Source organism: Glycine soja, chromosome 14, assembly GCF_004193775.1.
Source record: "Glycine soja cultivar W05 chromosome 14, ASM419377v2, whole genome shotgun sequence".
Lineage (NCBI taxonomy): Eukaryota > Viridiplantae > Streptophyta > Magnoliopsida > Fabales > Fabaceae > Glycine > Glycine soja.
Window position 1 is genome coordinate 1,367,817 of NC_041015.1, and position 23,038 is coordinate 1,390,854.

Here is a 23,038-nt window from a genome sequence, read left to right on the forward strand (position 1 = left end):
GTCATAAGAATAAGATTAGATGATGAGATTATTAGAAAGACACAGAGTACAGTGTTAGTGTAGGAAAACAAAATGGACCCACAATGACTATCTCTTCCAAGTCAATTCGTTTCTTGCCCCAACTCTTCCCCCTTATTTACGATCATGACACTGTGTCTAGTCTCCCTCACTCTCCATTTTTTTCAAATCTAACCATAAATATTTTGACTTTCACTCTCTGTCTGTCTCATATGTATTTTATTTAAGATTTAAATTTACTCTCAATTAAAAAAGTTGTGTATCCATGGAAAATTTATAGATAATTATTAGTATTTAACTTTTATCTGTTGTCGGTATTAAGATTTTTATGCAGTCTATATATTTTTAAGGATAGTTATTATAAGAAATAATAAATCCTTCATACAAACAGAACTAAAGCCTAGAAAAAGAAACTCTCATAGCATCAGCTAACAAGAAAGCTGTCAATGGATGAGGAGAAGAATCTAAAACAGTGAATATATCTGATGATGATGCTGATCCCATATGAGCTAATCAATCTACGCAATATTGCTCCTCTTCTCGATAGACATGGTTAAAACTTAGGACCCAAAGTCTATTCTTGAAAGATTTAATTGAGTTTATCAAAGCAGCATAAGAATGCCAAGGAGGTTGATCATGATTAATAAGATCCAAAGCCACAAGTTAGTATGATAATATGAGATTGAAAGATAATGTTTAAAAACTTACACTAATTTAATTTTAATTACTATTATTTTTATTTATAATCATTATCTTACTGTAATTTATTAAAGTCTTATTAATGAGTGTTGTTAAAATATTGGTTAGAAAACTAAAAGGAAAAATATTTTTTTTTATAAAAATCATAGGAAAATATATAAAAAAAACATATAAATAATACAATTTTATGTATTATAATTTTAATAAAAATTTATTATTTTAATTTTTTAACCAATGCATCAAGTATACTAGATAACCTTTCTCAATTTATTACTACTATCTTTTGATACTTTTTCATATTAATAACATAGTACCTTCTTATAACTGCCAAAATCAAAGTGTGTATTTGCATATGCCGGCTGAAGTCAAAAAGTGCGGCCTCTCATATTCTGTGTTGTGAGAAAAAAACTATTTCTAAAGTTAGGAAAACGTCTGTTTGGGATATTCCCAACAGAAAAACAAACACAGGCTTAAACAAGAGAGAAATCGTTTATCTTCATCCACCTAAACACGTTACCAAAAGAATCCATCATTCACTTCTAAGTACAGTGTAAGTTGTTTACGGAAAAGCAAATGAGTACCTCAAATAGCCATTTTATCACATTACAAGGCAACTAAGTATTGCGCCATGCTCATGTCACAGCACCAGTTGTGGGGGGGTAAGCATTGAGCTGCAATTCAACTTACTTGGGTTATGACTTCAATGTCATCGGTGAGAAATAAAAAAGAAAAAATAATATGATATGCTTGTAAAAATTACTATCAAAGGCAATAAAATAGTTAGAAAACCATAGAAAACAGAATGGAATTGATAAAAAATTTTTTTGCAAACAATCAAATTAGAGACTATAAAAATGTAAGCATAATTAATTTCAAGACAAGATCAAATATTAAATATAATTTTTTTTAAAATAAAACATTGATTAATCATTTTATGAAAGACTTATCTCCCCCACTAGCCTCAATCTTCTTTGATACTCTACCTGCAATAATTATCTATTGATTTGTTTTGAAACCATTTTTTTTTTAGGGATTTTGAAACCATATGTTGGATGTGTGAGGATGGGTAGTCAAAGCATAAGAAGGTGGAATTGCAGGCTAGGATACGTCCATGGAGTGCAATAAAGGCCAATACCGTTATAAAACTTAAGGGCAGGGGCAATTGCTAGCAACAAATGGGGGAATGTTTCCCTTTTTCTCAAAAAAAAAAAAAAATCGTGAATAATTATTTAACCTAAAAAAAAAAACAGATAGAAAAACTCCATACATGGGCGAAGGCAAAGGTCGCGGTCAGGGATAAGGTTGTCATCACGAATCCAACACGTCTCTCTCCAAATGAGTAATGACAGCATCACTGTGAACTACCTATATTTCTGTTTAGTGTATAATATATAACCCTTTTGCAACGTGACAACATTTTCATTTCATCACTTTCCTTGGACCATAACTTGCATTCTCATTCTACGTAAGCCATCCATTATAATAATAATTATAATTTTATCATCAATTGATCATGCGCGGGATAGCCTCTATATCCCTACATATAAATATAATTGCTGCATTTGGGGTGGCCTACGTTTCAGCCATTTTAATTTATTGAGTAATATATTATGTATCTATCATTGCATGTAGTGCATATGATATGGCCCCAGAACTACTACCCCTTGTGTAAAATTCGAATTGACCAATTAATTGGATGGTTTAAAACATGAATCCGTTTACTATTAACCGATTTGATCATAAGCTTATTTAATGTTACCAATATATCATTGGTTAGAGGAATATTAAACTCGATTTTATTATTATGTTTGAATCTTATAAATGAAAAAAATATGTCAAGTTTTTTAATAAGATCATTGATAAAGTCAATAAATATTAGTCTGTACTCGTGATTAAAAAAAATATCTAACACTAGTTCTTATATGTATGTGATATAACTAACTAAATTAAAGTTATGAGAAACTAACTAAATGAAAAGCTAAAAATAAAAATCAGGCAATGGTTCATTTATCATGCACAACGGTAGAGATGTCACACTTGGTCAATCATTTTTTCCACTTTTATATTTACTTTGATTTTCTTCCTTTTAATTTAAGACAAAATTAAAGAACAGAGACAGAGTGGCTTTCAAATTTCCTTTCATTTATAGAGCAGAAAAAACAAATTATTGCTTGTATATCAATAATAATACTATCCTTTTTCGATGTGGCAATCATGAAATTAAAAATTGGTTACATGAAAGTAACATAACTGAGGTAAGCCGTAAGCTTTTTAATTTGATAAACTGTGTGAATAAGTAGATGAGAGTACAGTTTTAGTTAGAAAAAATACGACCAATAAATAACTAGTTCTTTTATTATCCAACCTCCCACTCCCACCAATGCTGTCGGATCAGTTAGCTAATTAAATTGAATATGAACTAAAAAGATACAACAACTGTGTGGCAAATTCACCGAATGAAGTTAATTTTACAACCTATTTCCTAAAAGGGGTCTCTTTTAAAATTAATTTTAGATGGGTTTTTTTTTAAAGGCATTCCGTTAATGAGGTTGGCAAAACACGACCGGGACGCGACACGTGGCGAACTCGCCAAAGGCAGTAGCAAGACACGGTTCTGCTAGGTTGATTGACGACACAGCTGACACGCGGCAGAGGCACAGTATATTTTGCCATTCGTAATGGCGAAATGCTTTTGTACGGAAAAAAAAATTTGAACTTGAAATGAGTATAATTTTTTATAGGAATGTCTGTTTGAGGTCTATAATATGTCAAAATGCTCGAAATTGAATGAGGAATCCCCGAACAAATTTTCGAATGGGATTTGGTCAACTCATTTTTCCAAAAATAGGATTTAAGATTCAACCAACCGATTTTTTAATCTTAAATCTTATTTTTGAGCTACTTAGAGATATTTTTTGGAAAAATGACTTGACCAAATCTCCTTTGGGAATTACCAGGGAATTCCTCATTCAATTTCGAGCATTTTGACATATTATAGACCTCAAACTGACATTCCTATCAAAAGTTATATTCGTTTCAAGTTCAAATTTTTTTTCGTACAAAAGCATTTCGCCATTACGAATGACGAAATACACTGTGTCTCTACCACGTGTCAGTTGTGTCGCCTGTCAACCTGGCGGAACCGTGTCTCGCTACTTCGTCATGTGTCGCGTCCCGACCGTGTTTCGCCAACTTCATTGGCGGAATGCCTTTAAAAAAAAAGACCCCCTCTAAAATTAATTTCAAAAGAGACCCCTTTTAAAAAATAATTTATAAAATTAATCTCATTTGGTCAATTTAGCCAACTGTGGTAAGGTCTCACGGGAATTAGTTCATAATTAAAGATTTACTTGATAAAGTACTCCTTCTATTCCTCATTTATGTTTAGTTTTATAAAGTATTTTTGTTAAATTAAATTAATATTTCCGACAATTTACCATATTAACATTATTAATCATGATTGATGTGGCAATTGTCGATCCCGTGTTAAATAGACGAAAAGACCAATTTAATCTAATAAATACACTTTAAGAAGCTAAAGTAAAACTTTTAAAATAAGATCAAACTAAAACTTAAAAAAAAAGACGACAGTCTTAAAAAGGATATTTTATCCTTTTGTTCTTCTTTATCCTAGATAATGATACTTAAGGATTCTTAAATTTAAGAATTAACTAATTATTATGTAGCTTCAACATTAGAATAGTTGATATTGCAATTCTTACACAAGAATCCTTATTTTTATAAGCAACGACTCATTCTTAACCGGTCTTAAGAATTGTGAGACAAATGTAGAACTAATTTTAAATTTTAAAAAATTGTATAAGTGAAATTGTTGAAATTCTTCAATCTCATGTAAATTTGTAAAACCCACTAAGGAGGTGTTTGGTACATATTCGTGTATATAATATATATATATATATATATATAAAATTTGTTTAATTAATGATAAATATTTATGAGAATCAAATAATAATATGATATTTTTAATATTAATTTTAATTATTTATCACACTAAATAATCTAATAAGAATAATGTAATATTTTTATCACGTTGATGTTTTTTTTAGCTGGAGTAAGTTAGATTTCTAATTCCCCGTGGAAACAACTTTGTGGAAAACTTAGTAAAAACTATTCATGAAAAACATTTTTTTTCTAGAAATGTTACGTAAGGTTCTAAAAAGCTAAAAACTTTTTCTTTATCAAGCGTCTTCTCCTAAAAAATTTAAGATTTAGTTCAACTAATCGTACACTCTCTAATTTTAGAGAAATTAAATTTTAAAAAATAAGTTAAAGAGTAAATTACAACCATACTCGTTGAGCTTATATCAAATTATATATAATCTTACCATTTTTTATTTTCCTACATTAATCCCTTTAAATTTAAAAATATTACACTAATATCATTTTATATATGTTTGACAATATTATTCTGATACTCTCCTAATATCTCCTTAAATCTTAAACTAACACCTTCTATTAGAAATATGAATGTAATAGTTAAAAATACAAAAAATATTTATATAATTACATGAAATCTTGTGAGGTATTATTTAAATTTGTTCCAAGTTAAACAACTCTATCGTAATTACAATATTTTAGATGGTGTTACAAACATATTTCCTTAATTACGTGTTTTATACAAATCCAGCTATCATTATTTATTTTTCTCTTTTTCACAAATTCTCTTTTTACTCTGCACAATAGCCGGTTTAAATTTTCTGAGGTCTACGATAGTTTTCTGGTTAAGAATCATTATCATTTTATTCTCATATGTTATGAATTAAGGGTGTGGTATTTTATTTAGCTGCAGCCAAAAGTTTTTATTTTTTGTTTGACAGCACCAAAAGTTTCTATTTAGACCATGTATTTTACTTTATTTATTTTAAGGTGTTTATGACCTAATAGTTATAGTGGCGCTGTACAATTAGAAAAGGAAAAAAAAAAAAAACTTCAGTGGGAAAAGTCGTCTTCCATTTCCCAAATAGACGACTTACACTACCTGGGTCATCACTTATTATAGCTAGAATGCTACCAACAATGGTCATCAAAATATAATAAAGCAAAATAAATAAATAAATAAATATTCAGCTGTTACTCATGGTTAGAATTTATAAATATAGTTGCTTAAATTAATGGTTAAACTCATTCTCTTTACTGAAGTCAAACTCCATCGCTTAACTTCATTAATTTCAAACAATTATAAAATATCATCACTCAAAGCAAAACAAAAATTAAATCCAGTAATAACTTTGTTGTGAAACAACTACTGATCTTATACTATTCTATTAACGGCAAAGACATTATATTACTCAATAAAAATACCAGCAAAGTTAAAAGTAAATATGAAACCCAAATTTGTTTGGTATGAAAAGTTTCCTTTCTTTTTGTAAACTAGTAAGATTTGATTATGGATATTAATTTTTCTAATTTTATATTTACTTTTTTTATAAGTATTAATTGTTTTATGCTTTAGTAATTGGTAAAGTTGTGCTTTAAATTTATCTAGAATAAAATATGAATAAATATATTTTATAAGTAAGAAAAGAGACTAAATGTAAATTTTATATAATTCTTTTGTGGAAGTTAAGTATATATTAGTAACAACTAAGTAATTCGAAAGAGAATTAAAAGCTTGAGGGGACCATGACACTCTAAGTTCGTCCCCCTCCCTCCACCTAACAACTGTGTTTTTGGTACTTATCTACTAGTATTCTTTAGATAGCACAATTTCATGCTTGTTGCTCAATACATGGTGGGTTTAGATTTTTTCCAACACACGTTATGTCCTGTCCGAAAATCGATGATCAAGATGCCAACAATGGAAGACACATGTGGGTTGGGGCCATGCAACATGTGACCAAGGCAGGGAATATAATAAGATCTGCAACTTTAGAATTTGCATAGTTGCATTTGACCAGCCGAAAGCACCATTTCTAACGCAGTCACATGCATTTGTATTTTCAGTTATTTGCTAATCATCGACCAAAGATACCATCTTAGCTAAAATTAAACAGTGTGGTTTAATTATAATGGCATCATCTCTCTTGTGATTGTATTTTATTATAGGCACAAATCTTTGTAAGCCCTGTTCTGTTCTCTCTCGTATCATACCTACTTTCTTACTTGTCGAATTATACCTACTTCCTTGCTCATTAAATATATTGTCATCGTGGACCCAATTCTTCGGGTTGCCACTTGTGCCATTGTTGTTACGCCAACGCAATGGAATTAATGTTCGTTCTAATTATAGTTTAGTTAATTTGCTTAGAGGCTGAAGAACTTTTTATTAGTTAGGGTTTTTTTTTATTGCTTATTTTTTAATTTTAGTTTTAAATCCTCTAATTTTTAGAAATGATTCTATTAGATCTTTTTTTAAAAAAATTATTTAGGTCCTTTATTTTTTTTAAAATTAATTTATCCTAATTTTCTTTCGCCTACTCCAATTTTTTTTAAAAAATAACATTAAATTTAGTTTTAAATGAAATTAAATTGAATTTGTTTTAAAAAAAATAAGAGATTTAACTTCTAAAAAAATGATCTAATTAAAATATTTTAAAAATTAGATAACTTAATTGAAATTTTTAATAATAAAAAGATTAAATTAAATTTTAAAAATAAATTAAAGGATCAAAATAATAATTAACCCTTAATTTTACTTCTGGCAATTAATTGTAATATCTCTGCATCTTGGAAGAGGGATTCGAATAAGTTATTTCCAACCATTTAAAAAAAACAAAACTGTAACAATTAGGAAAAGCGTGTGTTTAGACACACGTTACAAACACAGAAAAAATGATAAATTTTTCTTTTAAAGTACATTTTATGATATTAGTAATAGATTTATATCATAAAATTTTTATATTTATTAGTGTTTTCAGTAACCTTATGACGTCTGGACCCGTCACTTAGTATAATAAAGTAACCAACGATTAATTATTGATCAATGTACACCCATTACGTATCTCTCGTAGGTTGTTCTCTCTCCCATGTCTAGTCCTGTTATTCTCGTTTCCATCAAACATAGTGAAGCCACATCTAACATCATAACAAAATTTCCCAATTCGTGTTGATCCTTTTGTCATTTTTTACCTCTTAAATCCAAGTATGTACTCTTAAATTTGAATCTGCTGCTCCATTCTCCATTGTTATTTCTTTTTTCTTGTATATATAGTTTCCATTATTTCGTTGTTAGAGTCATTATCCCATTTCTGTTTTGACACATGAAACTTGTGCCGTACATGAAAAAAGGGTTTCGATTTTGTGAGTGTGTGACAATCAATGATCTATTTTTATGTAACTTTAATAACTATATGTTGGGCACATGCTTATTGTTTCAAAACATCTTGAATCAACCGTCGAGGCTCAAGCTAATAGGTCACATTATTAAATTTTTTATTGACGGACACATGCATACATACATCATCAATATCATTTTGTACCTAGTGTCTACTAATTGCATTGCTTATTATACTATATTGTTGTGTATTGAACTTTCCCAATTCTGAAAGTGATTATGTATACTTAGTATGAGTGCTGAATTTTGAGGAGTCCTCCATACAACCATTTTGATACATCAATATGAATCCTATTAGGGATGTGTCCGTTTGCTTTTATAACTTTTGCCATCTAATGTCTCAGGGTGATCTCAGTCCCCTGCATATAGACATGATAAGAAATTTGTATATGTGGGTATCCGTCCGAATCTATTTCGACTTTAACGGATAATATTTAAGTTAATTTGGTATGGATTTGGGTTTGGATTTTTTTCGATAATCAAAAGTTGGATACGAGTATGAAATTATTACATCCGCCTCGATCCCATATCTGGACCCGGCCTGCCACTTAATTTTTTTTGAATTTTTGCATAATTTAATCTACAAAATTTCCCTTTATAAATTATATAGCAAACTACAAACAATTCACATATGATTGTTGAGTTGAACCAAACTGTGAAATAAGGATAAAGGAAAAAAAAAAAGAACATACTCTGGAATTGGGTTCCGTTGTTTCAGTGACATTCAATTCTGATGGAAGACGGTCATGTTCTGTGCCAACTGCAACTGAAGGAGAAGAAAAAGAAGAAGAAGAAGAAGCAGCTGAGAGTGTGAAGGGAGAAGAAGTGTGAGGAGAGAGAAAGGGTTGGAAGAGGTGAATATGAGGCCAAAAAGATGAGAGTTTAAGGGAATTGAAAATTGAAGGGTGTTTTAGCGTTGGCATTAGCACGAAGAAGAAGAGGGTTTGAAGAGGAAGAAGGGTTGAAAAGAAGGAAACTTGTGAAGGTTCGAGTGCACAGCTCCATTGTCTCTCAGTACTTACAGCAGACAGACACAACAACACAGATAAATAGATATTGTCTTTTTAAGTATTTATTTTAAAATCAAAATGTAACAATTTCAGTAATTTTCGGGTGGCCCTAAGTTTCAGAGTTTACACGTTACCGTTATAGAATGTGTCAACTCTCATATAACCATGCGAGGAAGTTTTTTTAGAAGACAAAAAATCATTGAGTACATTTTCTAATGTATAATATAAAAATATTTAAGGTTCCGATAAAATATGGACAATATTAATTTTTTTCTCTTAATTTTTTTTATGTTAATTTAGTCTCGATAAAAACAAAATATATTTTTAGTGTGCTTTAACTGTAACTTCAATAAACAGACAGTCATGAGACGTAATTAACATGTTAATTGGTGTGATTAGATTATAATTGAATTAAACTTGTCGCGGTTAAATAATCTGAATTAAATCATTTTTAACAACTAATATATTTTAACAACTAATCTGAATTAAACTTGTCTCGTTAGTGCATTATTCAAATCATCAACATGCTTTGAGGACGAAGTCGCTTTCCATTTGGATTTGGAAGGGGCATATCTCCAATGAAATCAGCATTTAATAATCAAATTATTCCACAACTAATTTTTGCACAATCAACATCGACATATTAGTCAAGTTTCCAAAATCTTCTCCAGAGAGTAGAGGAAAATTCTTGATTTGCACTACTCCTAACTCAGTTAACTCCCATAGTTAATAGCATATATAACCTTAATATATTCCCACTTTTGTTAACAGTTTAGATTCTTTGATGTTTGTTTAGTGGGAGATAATAATGGTTCAAATGTTGAATGGACACGTTAGGGTGTGTTTTGTTAACACTTGCAAGTATCTTTGTCAGGGTGTTTTGCAAAACTAAGGAATAATATAAGTGGAACCCTATTATGAAAAAGGGCACATAATAATATGTAATCACAACTTTGGTTTTATTATTCCACGAGCTATAACGTTATAGCCTCTTGTTCGCTAGTCTTAGTCTACCAAACCCATTAAACAAAATTTCGTGGGGGAGTATATATATATATATATAGGTCTATGGTGTTGTAGAAACACTCACTCGAACTCAGCATTTCTAATTGTTCTGTTCCATATCATACTTTCTTTGTAATAACTTAAAGAACCCCACAAAAACATCAACCATGTCCACAATTGCAAAGAGAGATTTGAAATCCTTTAAACATACATAAAAAATATTTGATTCTTTAAACATCTCCTATCAAAATCAAAATTGATACACAGCATCCTATGTGTTCATGGCCACATCAACTTAGAGTTACTCACATCTCCTATCAAAATCAAAATTATGATACAATCCAAAATGATAAAATAGTTGGTACATGTTCCGAAAGAAAGTTGATTAAAAACAGTACTCAAAAGAGGAATAGTCCAAATCTAACCATTGTAGACTTCATTGATACATAGCATCCTATGTGTTCATTTACAATAAAAAAAAACCAGCAATATGTTGCAGAGTTGGGACCCAACACTGGTTAATCAGTGCACTTGGTTTCTCTATTTCAATCAGATTTGTTTCTCTATTTCTCTTTGATGCATATTCACAAACATATGGTACTCACAACCTATCTCAACTCCAAACTTATCCAATTCCACATCCACCAACATATCAAAATCATTGAAATAAAATAAATGAAATAGAAAACGAAACATACATCAATAAAATCAAGCGAGCCTTGTAGCTACAAAAATGAAATTAAAATCAAACAAACATAAACTTGAGAAAAGAAAAAAATAGAGATGAGCGAGCGACAGAGAAATCTATCTGTGAGAGGAAGAAAAGATTGTGATGAATAGAAAGAAAAACTTACTCGTGAGAGAGCGCTACGTGTGATGTGAATAGAAAGAAAAACTTATTTGTGAGAATTTAAAATTTTGTCAAATTAGTGTATTAAAATGCTTTATAAAAATGATGACATTTTAATTACTTCTAAAATATCCTATCCAAACAGATTATTTTATAAGAAGACATTTTAATATTCCTGTTAAAATATTTTATCTGCTTTAATTTTTCCATCCAAACATACTCTAAAGGTAAGCAATTTCGAAGGCATCGGATCCTGGGAGGAATATTAAATACTCTTAAACTCTAGCATATGTATCTTAGGAATAAAAATATTTTTATAGCCTCGAAGAGATAATATTATTATTTGATGAAGTTGTAATCTATTTATAACCCGATAACCTTTTCAAAAATGTCAGAAACTACATAAAACCACGCTAGACCTACCAATCTCACACACCGCCTAAGTTGTCACAAGACTTCATCAATAAATTCCCACTCCTCAAACAGAGCCTAAACTCTTCATCAGATGGCTTATGGGTAAATCTTTAGCTATAACTTCAATCACTTTTTTTATTATGAATTGTCCTGGTTTTACTTTCTTTTGCATCATAAAAAATGTTCAATCTATGAAAAATATTTAACACTAAAGACATATCATTTTTTTAGAAAATTAACATAAAAATAGTAATACATAAGAATAACAAAACATTAACTTTTATTTATATCTTAGTTGAACATACCGAGCTTATCAATGATAGATCATCCAACTAAACTTAGCCTTATAGAAAATCTCTAAGTTAGGAAACATAGATTTCTAGGAAATGATTGATAGATTATCGATCCAACTATCCTTATTAAGGAAAGAAATCAAAGAAAATTTTTTGAGTTGTAATTGATTTGATGTTTTATCCACTTAACATGCGTTGTAGTATCGGCTCCTAGTCCTTTACAATCAACTTCGGCATATGAAATTACTCTTACAAAAATTTATTTAAAAATAAAATAAAATGAAAAAGATTATTAAAAAAATTATGAATATTATTTTTTGAAGTATACTCTAAGAGATAATATATTTATTTAAACTTACTCGTGACCAGTAAAAGTCCATGGGTTCCATCCTTGGGGAGTCATCACAGAGGAAAAATATGTTCCATGAAATATTATCCTCGAGTAAGCACACCAAACTATTCCTAAATTTACCTTTCCATCCCAAAAAAGAGAACCTCCCTCAAACACAAAGATGTTTTGATCAATGGATGACTGTCCTTGAGCTGTAACAAAGTCTGGTCCAGTCCTATTTATCCTTTATTTCCACAGCATTGATTGAACAATTCTACACTTGAAAAAAATGTAAAAATATTTTATGTTAAAATTATTTCTTCTGACAAAATATATTTTTGTAATTATCTCATAAAAAGATTGTCCATAACCATAGATAAAGTCTACTTCACCTTTCATATAACAATCCTTAAATAATGACGTCCCCTTCAAACAAGGTGTCTTGATAACTAATGAAATTACATCTAAGGAAAAAATGATTTGTCTCCATGTATTCTTGTTGTCAATGCTCGTTCAATTTTAGTATTTCTTCTAACTTTCATTCAGCAATAATCTAGACTTCTTTTCATTCTTATTAGTTTTCTTTGTAAGCTTTAGTATAACCATAATAGTAGGTTTTAGGAAGAAGAAGTAAAAAAATAACAAAAAATTATTAAAATAATTTTCTTATAATTTATTTATGTACCATGAAACCAATGTCAGTGGCAACCACATTAGGTGGTCGGGAGGTGAATGTAGCACTAGTGTTAGTTCCTTTGTGGTCCTAGAAAATTATGATTGTTGTCCGACTTCTCTCTCCTTCTAAAATGATGCATGACTTTTCTTTGGAAATATAAATCTTTCCTCTACACAATGAGAATAACTATATACACGTAAAAATGTGAGTATATTTCTAAAAATGCGATCCAAAGTCAAGAAAAAAGTATTCATGAAAAAATCCGAAGTCAAAGTCTGTAATATTAGTTCAATCATCCTTTTTGTTTTGTCTAGTGTGACAACATATTCATAATGTTCCACATTAGCTATGACAAGATTGTCTTCGTATTAGTATAAAGAAAAAAATATCCAGCCAAATCTGAAAAGAAACCTGAAAGGCTTAGAACATGAAAGGAGTCATAAAATCAACCAACTATTAGTTAAGAAAGTTCTTTTTCTAATAAATTAGTTTGTTGAACATGCATACAATCAGAATTATATGTCCGGTGTGTATGTGGATTTCTTGCGACTCTTTTAGTAGAAGGAGTTACGAAGTACACTTTCTTGAAGTTTTAGTCATGAAGAAGCTGAAATGAACTCTTGTGAACAAAAACGATTGATAAATTGATTTTGATCAATGCCTCTTTAGCACAAAAGAAAAGGAATTTGATCATGTTTCGATCCAACATCAGACATTCTAAATTTGTTTTGGTCAGCCAAAAAAAGGAATTTTATTAACCGGGTATCAAAGGCAAGTACATGTTGTGTAATAAGTACAACTAAAGCCCTCTGGAGTGGTATTTGCCCTGCATTCCAAACAATTCTCACAATTTCACGTAACTTATTTCAATTCAACTTACATGTATAAGTCAACTTATGTATGAATCTTGATCCACCAATTATTGTTGTTTCTTATTGAATCAATTGCAGTTTGAATTGATCCGAATGTAACATTGTCATGTCCACCAACACTAATGGTGGATGAAATGTCCTTCCCAAAGGAGTTATATGCATGGATGATATCTCCACTTTGAGCTGATATCGTGTCACCAAGAAATGATATGATTATCAACACCAAGCACCAAAGTGGAGATATCATCCATGCATATAACTCCTCTGGGAAGGACATTTCATCCACCATTACTGTTGGTGGACATGACAATGTTACATTCGGATCAATTCAAACTGCAATTGATTCAATAAGAAACAAAAATAATCGGTGGATCAAGATTCATACATAAGCTGACTTATACATGTAAGTTGAATTGAAATAAGTTACGTGAAATTGTGGGAATTGTTTGGAATGCAGGACAAATACCACTCTAGAGGGCTTTAGTTGTACTTATTACACAACATGTACTTGCCTTTGGTACCCGGTTAATAAAATTCCTTTTTTTGGCGGACAAAAAAAAATTTAGAATGTCTGATGTTGGATCAAAACATGACCAAATTCCTTTTCTTTTGTGCTAAAGAGGCATTAATCAAAATCAATTTATCAGTCGTTTTTGTTCACATGAGTTCATTTCAGCTTCTTCATGACTAAAACTTCAAGAAAGTGTACTTCGTTTATGTAGGAACATCATACTTGATTTCTTTCGTAATCTTTTATAATAATTAAGACCACTCTCAATTTATGTTAGTTTGCTATAAATAACTCATTTTACTAGAAGAGTCGCAAGAAATCCACATACACACCGGGCATATAATTCTGATTGTATGCATGTTCAACAAACTAATTGATTAGAAAAAGAACTTTCTTAACTAGTAGTTGGTTGATTTTATGACCCCTTTCATGTTCTAAGCCTGTTAGGTTTCTTTTCAGATTTGACAGGATATTTTTCTTTCTTTATACTAATACGAAGACAATCCTATCATAGCTAATGTGGAACATTATGAATATGTTGTCACACTAGACAAAACAAATAAAAAATAAAAAACAAAAAGGATCGCATTTTTAAAAATACATTCACATTTCCACGTGTATATAGTTATTTCCATATTCTCTTTGTGCAGAGGAAAGATTTATATTCTCGAAGAAAAGTCGTGCATCACTTTAGAAGGAGAGGGAAGCCGAAAAACAATCATAACTTTATGGGACCACAGAGGGATTGACACTAGCGCTACATTCACTTCTCGACCACCTAACGTGGTTGCCACTGACATTGGTTTCATGGTACATAAATAAATTATAAGAAAATATTTTAATAATTTTTTGTTATTTTTTTTACTTCTTATTTCTAATCAAAGAACCTACTACTATAGTTATACCGAAGCTTACAAAGAAAAGTATTAAGAATGAAAAGAAGTCTAGATGGTTGCTGAATGAAAGTGAGCTTACAATGATTAGATGATAGTACAGTTTATATGGTTAGTTACAAGAGTAACTAACTTGTAACTAACTAACTCTAATCAATTGATCTAACTCTAACTCTAGTTACATGATAACTTATTGCTAAAATTTAATGGATTTTATTTTAATTGCAGAACACATATAACAGCATGAACAGAAGAAACATTAAAATTGAACCAGCATTGGCAGCAAGAATACACGGAGACAAATTATTTTCCCTTAGATGTAATTTCATTAGTTATTAAGACACCTTGTTTGATGCAAGAGGACATCATTACTTTAAGGATTGTTATATCAAAGGTGAAATAGACTTTATATACTGTATGAACAATCTTTTTATGAGATAATTACAAAAAAAATATTTTGTTAGAAGAAATCATTTTGAACATAAAATAATAAAATATTTTTACATTTTTTCCATGTGTAATCAATGCTGTGGGGGGATAAATAGGACTGGACCAAACTTTGTTACAGCTCAAGGATGGAAGTAACCAGTTGATCCAAGCTTCGAAGGTAAATCTAGGAATAACATGACGTGCTTGCCAAGGGTAATATTTCATGGAACATATTTTTCCTCTGTGGTAACTCCCCAAGGATGGAACCCCACGGACGTTTACTGATCGAGTAAATTTAAATAGTATACTTCAAAAATAATATTCATGATTTTTTTGAATCATCTTTTTCATTTTGTTTTATTTTTAAATAAATTTTTGTAGGAGTAACTTCACTTATTCTGAAGTTGATTGCAAAGAATCAGGAGCTGATACTACAAAGCGCGTGTTAAGTGGATATAGACGTTAAATCAATTACAACTCATAATTTTCTTTGACTTCTTTCGATAATAAGGATGGTTGGATCGATAATCTACCAATCATTTCTTAGGAATCTATGTTTCCTATCTTAGAAATTTTTTATAAAGCTAAATTTAGTTGGATGATCTGCCATTGATAAACACTATATGTTCAACTAAGATATAATTAAAAGTTAATGTTATGTTAATCTGATGTACTACTATTCTTATGTTAATTTTTTTAAAAAGGATATGTTTTTAGTATTAGATATCATCCATAGATTGAATTTTTTTTTTAATTCTTTATGATGCAAAAGAAAGTAAAAGCAGGACAATTATAGGGTGATGCCGGGATGGGTTCAGTACCAGAAACATGAGAAGCAGCATCTTCTTTTGATATGGCCACATAATTCACGGGAGCAGATAGTCTGTTTTCCCTTTTTCCATCTTTTGATGTGGACCTGTTTCCATTTTGATGAGCATTAAGCGATAGCCGTCGGTTAGGAGTAGCATTGACTCCTCCGTTAGCACGAGGACCTCCTGACTTACTGGAACTAACTGGCCTAGCAGGGCTGGGTCTTGAACCAAAGATGGTTTCTTGTTCCGTGTTTCGCTGCTCGTGGTGCTTTTTCTGATCCTTCAAAGTGTAAAGTCCATATGTTATGACCTCTCAGTACCACAGTATGTATAACAAATATAGAATAGTAGTGAACAGAACAGAAATAGGCCACGCTGATAGCTTTAATTTCCTCAGAGTTGTGGTCTTATTATTATTAGCAAGTGCTCAAATCAAGCTGAAATCGAGTAATCCCAAATCCTAATCATCTTATTAGTGAAACTTACCCTCATCCTCCGTTTTTCCTCTTCCCGCTCATGTCTGAGCATGGCATATTCATCTAACATGGCAAGAAGAGCAACGCCATCATATGTACATGACATACCATCGTCTTCTTCCCATGCACGAGTTTTAGCAACCAATGTATCAACCAAAGCTGCATTTTCACCAACAGAAACAAAATTATTCCAATAATGTGGCATCATCTTGTTTTGCTTACACTGACAGCAGATTGAATTAATAATAACAGTATCTGATGGTGATTGTAATCTCATTTAACAAATACCTGGAATTTTGTTGACCAATATCCGTGCTTTCTCTGCACGTTTGAGGTTTATGTGTGCACCTCTGCTTGCATTATACCTGTTCTCATCCTGTTTTACAAGGTTGTGTGTCAGAGTGTAACATTATAATCCAAACGAGGAGGATTAGGCAACCATTTAAAGATCATAACTTGCAGCAAAGCTAATGCTAAAAATCTAAATATTTCCGGAAACAGGGCAAGAAACATTTCAATTATCTTGTCAAATAACAAATCACTTAAACTGATAACTAGCAGACTATATAATAAAGATGGATACAGATTAACTCTGGTTAAAGGATTTAATGTTCTGATCATAATACTACTACTTCACCTCTCTATTCAAACTCAGAAAGAGAAATAAAGCAGAAGCGAGATTTTAAGTACCCGGTTATAGTCTTCAAGCCAACTCTCTTCATCACATGCTGACATCCATTTCTCAACCTTGTCCAATATATCTTTTTGGCTTACAGCTTCTTCTTTTGCTTTTGCTATCTGATTGTCCATGTTAGCCAGTAATTCAGTTAGTTCAATGTTTCCTGAATCAATCAATGCCATAATCTTCTCCCGGGCAGCATCTGGATCTACTTCTATATGAGCACGGGCAAATATCTCTTCGAGCTCTGCTTGCTTCTTGAAAGCAATTTCCTTCATCCTGCTGGCTTTCAGCAGATCAAGTCTCTCAACTTCCACTTCAGCCTTTATTATCAAATAAAAAGAAAAAGAAGTTAATATCATACTTGGAGCTCGAATCCGTAAATTTCAGAAGTTCTTTAGTACCTGCTCAATCAGATCCAGAGCAAGGGCACCAGGAACAGTGACTTCATCAACAGAAGCTGACATATTACAGGTAACATGGTCAAATAGTCTCCTTTCCTCGGGATGAGTATCCATTAGATTACAAAGATCAATCAACTGAGAAGCTAATTCTTGGAGCTGCATGAAATATCCAGGTCAAAGTAAAGAAAATAGTATTAGATTAAAAGTCAAGCAAGTAATGAATGCAAAACATTTAGTAGGTAATGCCACTCTGGGGTGTCAAAGTCAGAATTGATGGTGATTTCTTGAAAACATACACACGATTAGCAAGACAAAAACCACAGTATATCAAAATTCCTAACATTTGAGAGCTTATACAGTTAACAGCTATTGCATAAATAAAAATTAAGGAGAAGAAATGTTCTAAATGCATTACCTTGTGCAGCCTCTGTTTTTTTTATCTTCTTTCAGCGTTAAGACGGTCTTAGCCAGCCTTGCTAGGGTGTCATTACTTATGCTCTTTAATTGACCACCAGTAGAGTCATTTAGACTTGGATGAACCTCAGTTGCAGTACTGAAGAAGTCCATACCAAGGACAGCACATACATCATGCACAGTACTCACAAATTCAAGAAAGAACCTTGTGCAACCTCTCGCTCTGCCAAACAAGGCAATGCAACAAAACTCTCAATGAGCTGTTTAGTAAATGAAATCAAAAGGAATTTTCCAAATTAGTGACAAACTGAACTGACACATTATTGAACATTATAACATAATTACCTTTTCCTTTTGAAGTTCTTGGAGCTCAGATTGATATTCATCTAACTTCTTCAGGGACAGGTCAGACTCATCAACTGCAGGTGAAACATCATTAAGGTTCAAGTTTCCGGCTATCTCTCCTCATATTTGTTGGATCTGTGACTGTACATCCGAGAACTCCTTAATTCTTTCTTCCTTTTGTTGCCATAACTGTTCAAGTACTGGTGCTATAGCTGGAAGCTGTTCTTTGATAGTTCCATAAGTATTCTCAGGCTGTGAAAGAATAAAAAATATGCATAGGAAATTAGTTTGCCACTTTACTAACAATACAAGACATAGTCAAGTAGTTACTAACAATTCCAGCAAAGCTCTTTTCTCCAAGTGCTGATAGAAGAGTGGAAAGCTCAAGCTTAGCATCAGACAGAGCTTGAAGTAGCTGCACCCTTGACTTGGCTGCCTGCTCAACCTTTCTCTTGTACACATCCAAGCACTCCTGCTCTAACTGAAGAAGCATCTTGTCTCGTTGCTCGTCGCTCTCACCAACCTCATCCCATATTTCCTACAGCGAATAAAGAAAATGAAATTAATTTATCCCATTATTCTGTAGAGCATTCGCATCTTGAGTGACACAGATGAAAAGCTGAATGAAGTTAGTTACCTGAAACTTTTTTAACAAGGAACCACATGTGTTTTCTCCAAGAAGAGGATTCTGAGCTTCGGTCACTGCCATTGAAGTCCCAGCGACACCTAGCCTGCACCTCAAAATATAAAAATGACTTGAAAATTCTTTCTGCTTCCACCAAACGCACAGAGAAACATTTCTTCTCTTCTACGAAGATCAAGAAAGTAGAAGACATCTGCTATAAGACAATGCAAATGGCCGTAATCCATCGTGGGTAAATGTTGAATTCCGGTAACCCAAAATTACCCACCCCAACAACTAAACTAACGTAACGAATTCAAATAAGGATCTTTGAATAGATAAGCCAAAAAAAAAAATTTCTTAATATTAATAAAAATAATAATTAATTATTGTTAAAAAGTAAAAAGTTTTTTAATTGCATATGTAGAGAAGTCGAATTTTGTTCATTACATATGACATGATCATAATACAATGCAGGGTAAGCTAATTAAGCTAACAATGACAACAGAATGAAATGAGTCGACGAAACGGAAGCTACAATAACCCAATGATCAGCAACAAGTAGCAAGAAAATGCGATTATCGAGAGAATAAAAGGGAAATGTTCACAGTGAAGCTTAAGAAAAGAACGGAGCTTGAAAAGAATAGACGAAAGAAAGAGAGAAATGCAGCGTAAAACAAGAAGTTGAGACGGAGCTCACTTGCATTCACAGAGCAATGAGGAAGAAGCGGATCTAGGGGAATGCGGAGATCAGACGAAGAAGAAGAAGGATCGCTGGAGAGAAGAATGCGGAGATGTAGTGTGTGTCGCATTAATTGAAGAATATTTAATGCTGTATATTTCTATTTTCTGTTGAATATCTTTAATTATTAAAAACTAAATATTAACTACTCTAAATCAAACAAGTGAAGCATGGGAGTAACAACACCACGCAAGTCATGGGAGTAACAAGTTAGTTCACAATCCCCATATACTAGTAACTGGGATGTTATTGTTCGAGTTTTAAGATATATCAACAAAGCACTGGATCAAAGTTTATTGTATGACATTAAAGGAAAGTAGGAAACAATAAAAAACTAGGATATTTTTATGCATAAAGTACAATGTCATTATTTGATCAATTGTTTAAGGTAAGCTATGACCTAGCTACCAATGAGCTTATTTGGATAAAACAATTACTTCAAATATTAAAATTCAGGGAACATTTAAGATATGTATGAAATCTCATGGTATGAAAACATAAATCAGCGTTGTAACATCTAAAGCAACAACTCATAGAACACAGGGTTAATTGAAAAACCTGGCATGTTTGAGACAAAGCCACCTCTGGTCTCAATGCTCCCCCGCTCAGTATTGGGTTCAAGATCAGTTGACATCTGTCCAGCCACCCCTCCCCTTGGTTGGTATTTTTTTGGCCGTTTGTCTCAATTTATTAGCTCTATTCGTACGTCAGTGGAAAAAGTCGTCTTCCATTTCCCAAATAGACGACTTACACTACCTGGGTCATCACTTATTATAGCTAGAATGCTACCAACAATGGTCATCAAAATATAATAAACCAAAATAAATAAATAAATATTCAGCTGTTACCCATGGTTATAATTTATAAATATTACCTTAAATTAATGGTTAAACTCATTCTCTTTACTGAAGTCAAACTCCATCGCTTAACTTCATTAATTCCAAACAATTATAAAATATCATCACTCAAAGCAAAACCCAAATTAAATCCAGCACTTTGTTGTGAAACAAATACTGATCTTTTACTATTCTATTAACGGCAAAGACATTATATTACTCAATAAAAATACCAGCAAAGTTAAAAGTAAATATGAAATCCAAATTTGTTTGGTATGAAAAGTTTCCTTTCTTTTTGTAAAATAGTAAAATTTGATTATGGATATTAATTTTTCTAATTTTATATTTACTTTTTTTAAGTATTAATTGTTTTATGCTTTAGTGATTGGTAAAGTTGTGCTTTATCTAGAATAAAATATGAATAAATATATTTTATAAGTAAGAAAAGAGACAAAATGTAAATTTTATATAATTCTTTTGTGGGACTTAAGTATATGTAAGTGTATTGTCTAAAGATTTTAATGATGTGAAAAGATTAAAGTTATTTAACGTTAATTTAAGTCAAAATCAAGAATAAGAGAAACAATTTACAAATAATCCTTTATGTTAAAAGAATCTTTTAGAAGTTGTAAAAGTTTGACCTTAAAAGTTAAGCTTTCAAATATCTTACAAAATTTTAAGTAAATATTTCATTTTGAAAAATATATTTTATATTTTTCTCTCTAGTAATAAATTACTAGAAATGGTAATCGATTACCAGAAATGGTAATGGATTACTAGAAGCACAAGTGATTTCAACTGTTATAAAAAAAAGTTTGAATTTGAATTTTAAAAGGTGTAATCAATTATCACTGTTGTGTAATCGATTATTGATGACGAAAATTTTAAAGTTCAAATTGAAGAGTCATAACTTTTCAAAATTATTTGTGTAATCAATTATAATACATTTGTAATCGATTATTTGTGAGAAAATTTCAAAAAAATAACTTTAAAAAGTCAATCATAATTGTGACCTTAATAACGTAAGGGAGATTAGCAAATTACAAATTCTGTCTTGGTAGGGTATGTATTTTTATTACTATTAAATTGAAGTAGTTAATGGTGGAGTTACCATTATCCTTTTTGTGGTAACGAATATGTGTTCCTAAGAAAAGCAATTTGTCCATTTTTTCGAGGTCTCGAAGGGGCGTGGAAACACATAAGAACTCTTGAATTGAAATGAAAAAATAGATGTAACTCCACTTACTTTGAAAATGGTAAGATCTTTGGCGCAAGAACACAAGAGGAGGGATTGATCCGTATCGAATTAAGTTTAGGGGAGGAGGGATTGATCCGTATCGAATTAAGTTTAGGGTTTAATAGCGTAAAAGGGGTGAATTAAGTTTAAAGAATTTCCCTTGCCGGTAATAACAACTAAGTAATTAGGAAGAGAATTAAAAGCTTGAGGGGACCATGACCGTTCGTCCCCCTCCCTCCACCTAACAACTCTGTTTTTTGTACTTATCTACTAGTATTCTTTAGATAGCACAATTTCATGCTTGTTGCTCAATACATGGTGGTTTTAGATTTTTTCCAACACACGTTATGTCCTGTCTGAAAATCGATAATCAAGATGCCAACAATGGAAGACACATGTGGGTTGGGGCCATGCAACATGTGACCAAGGCAGGGAATATAATAAGATCTGTAACTTAAGAATTTGCATAGTTGCATTTGACCAGCCGAAAGCACCATTTCTAACGCAGTCACATGCATTTGTATTTTCCATTATTTGCTAATCATCGACCAAAATTAAACAGTGTGGTTTAATTATAATGGCATCATCTCTCTTGTGATTGTATTTTATTATAGGCACAAATCTTTGTAAGCCCTGTTCTGTTCTCTCTCGTATCATACCTACTTTCTTACTTGTCGAATTATACCTTCTTCATTGCTCATTAAATATATTGTCATCGAGGTTCGTGGACCCAATTCTTCGGTTTGCCACTTGTGCCATTGTTGTTACGCCAACGGAATGGAATTAATGTTTGTTCTAATTATAGTTTAATTTGCTTAGAGGATGAAGAACTTTTGATTAGTTAGGGATTTTTTATTTTATTACTTATTTTTTTAATTTTAGGTTTAAATCCTCGAAATAATTCAATTAGATCTTTTTTTAAAAAAAAATTATTTAAGTCCTTTATTTTTTTAAAAAAAAAATTAATTTATCCTAATTTTCTTTCGCCTACTCCAATTTTTTTTTTAAAAATAAGATCAAAATTAATTTTTAATGGGATAAATTGAATTTATTTTAAAAAATAAGAGAGTTAACTTTTAAAAACAAAATTTGAAATATTTTAAAAAATTAGAAAACTTATTAAAAATTTTAATGATAAAATGATGAAATTACATTTTAAAAATAAACTAGAGGACG

At 31.2% G+C, this 23,038-nt stretch overlaps 1 pseudogene; it reads right to left on the reverse strand.

The window, feature by feature from the left end:
• Positions 1-11,170: 11,170 nt before the first annotated feature.
• Positions 11,171-19,338, reverse strand: LOC114385170 (annotated as a pseudogene).
• Positions 19,339-23,038: the final 3,700 nt, after the last annotated feature.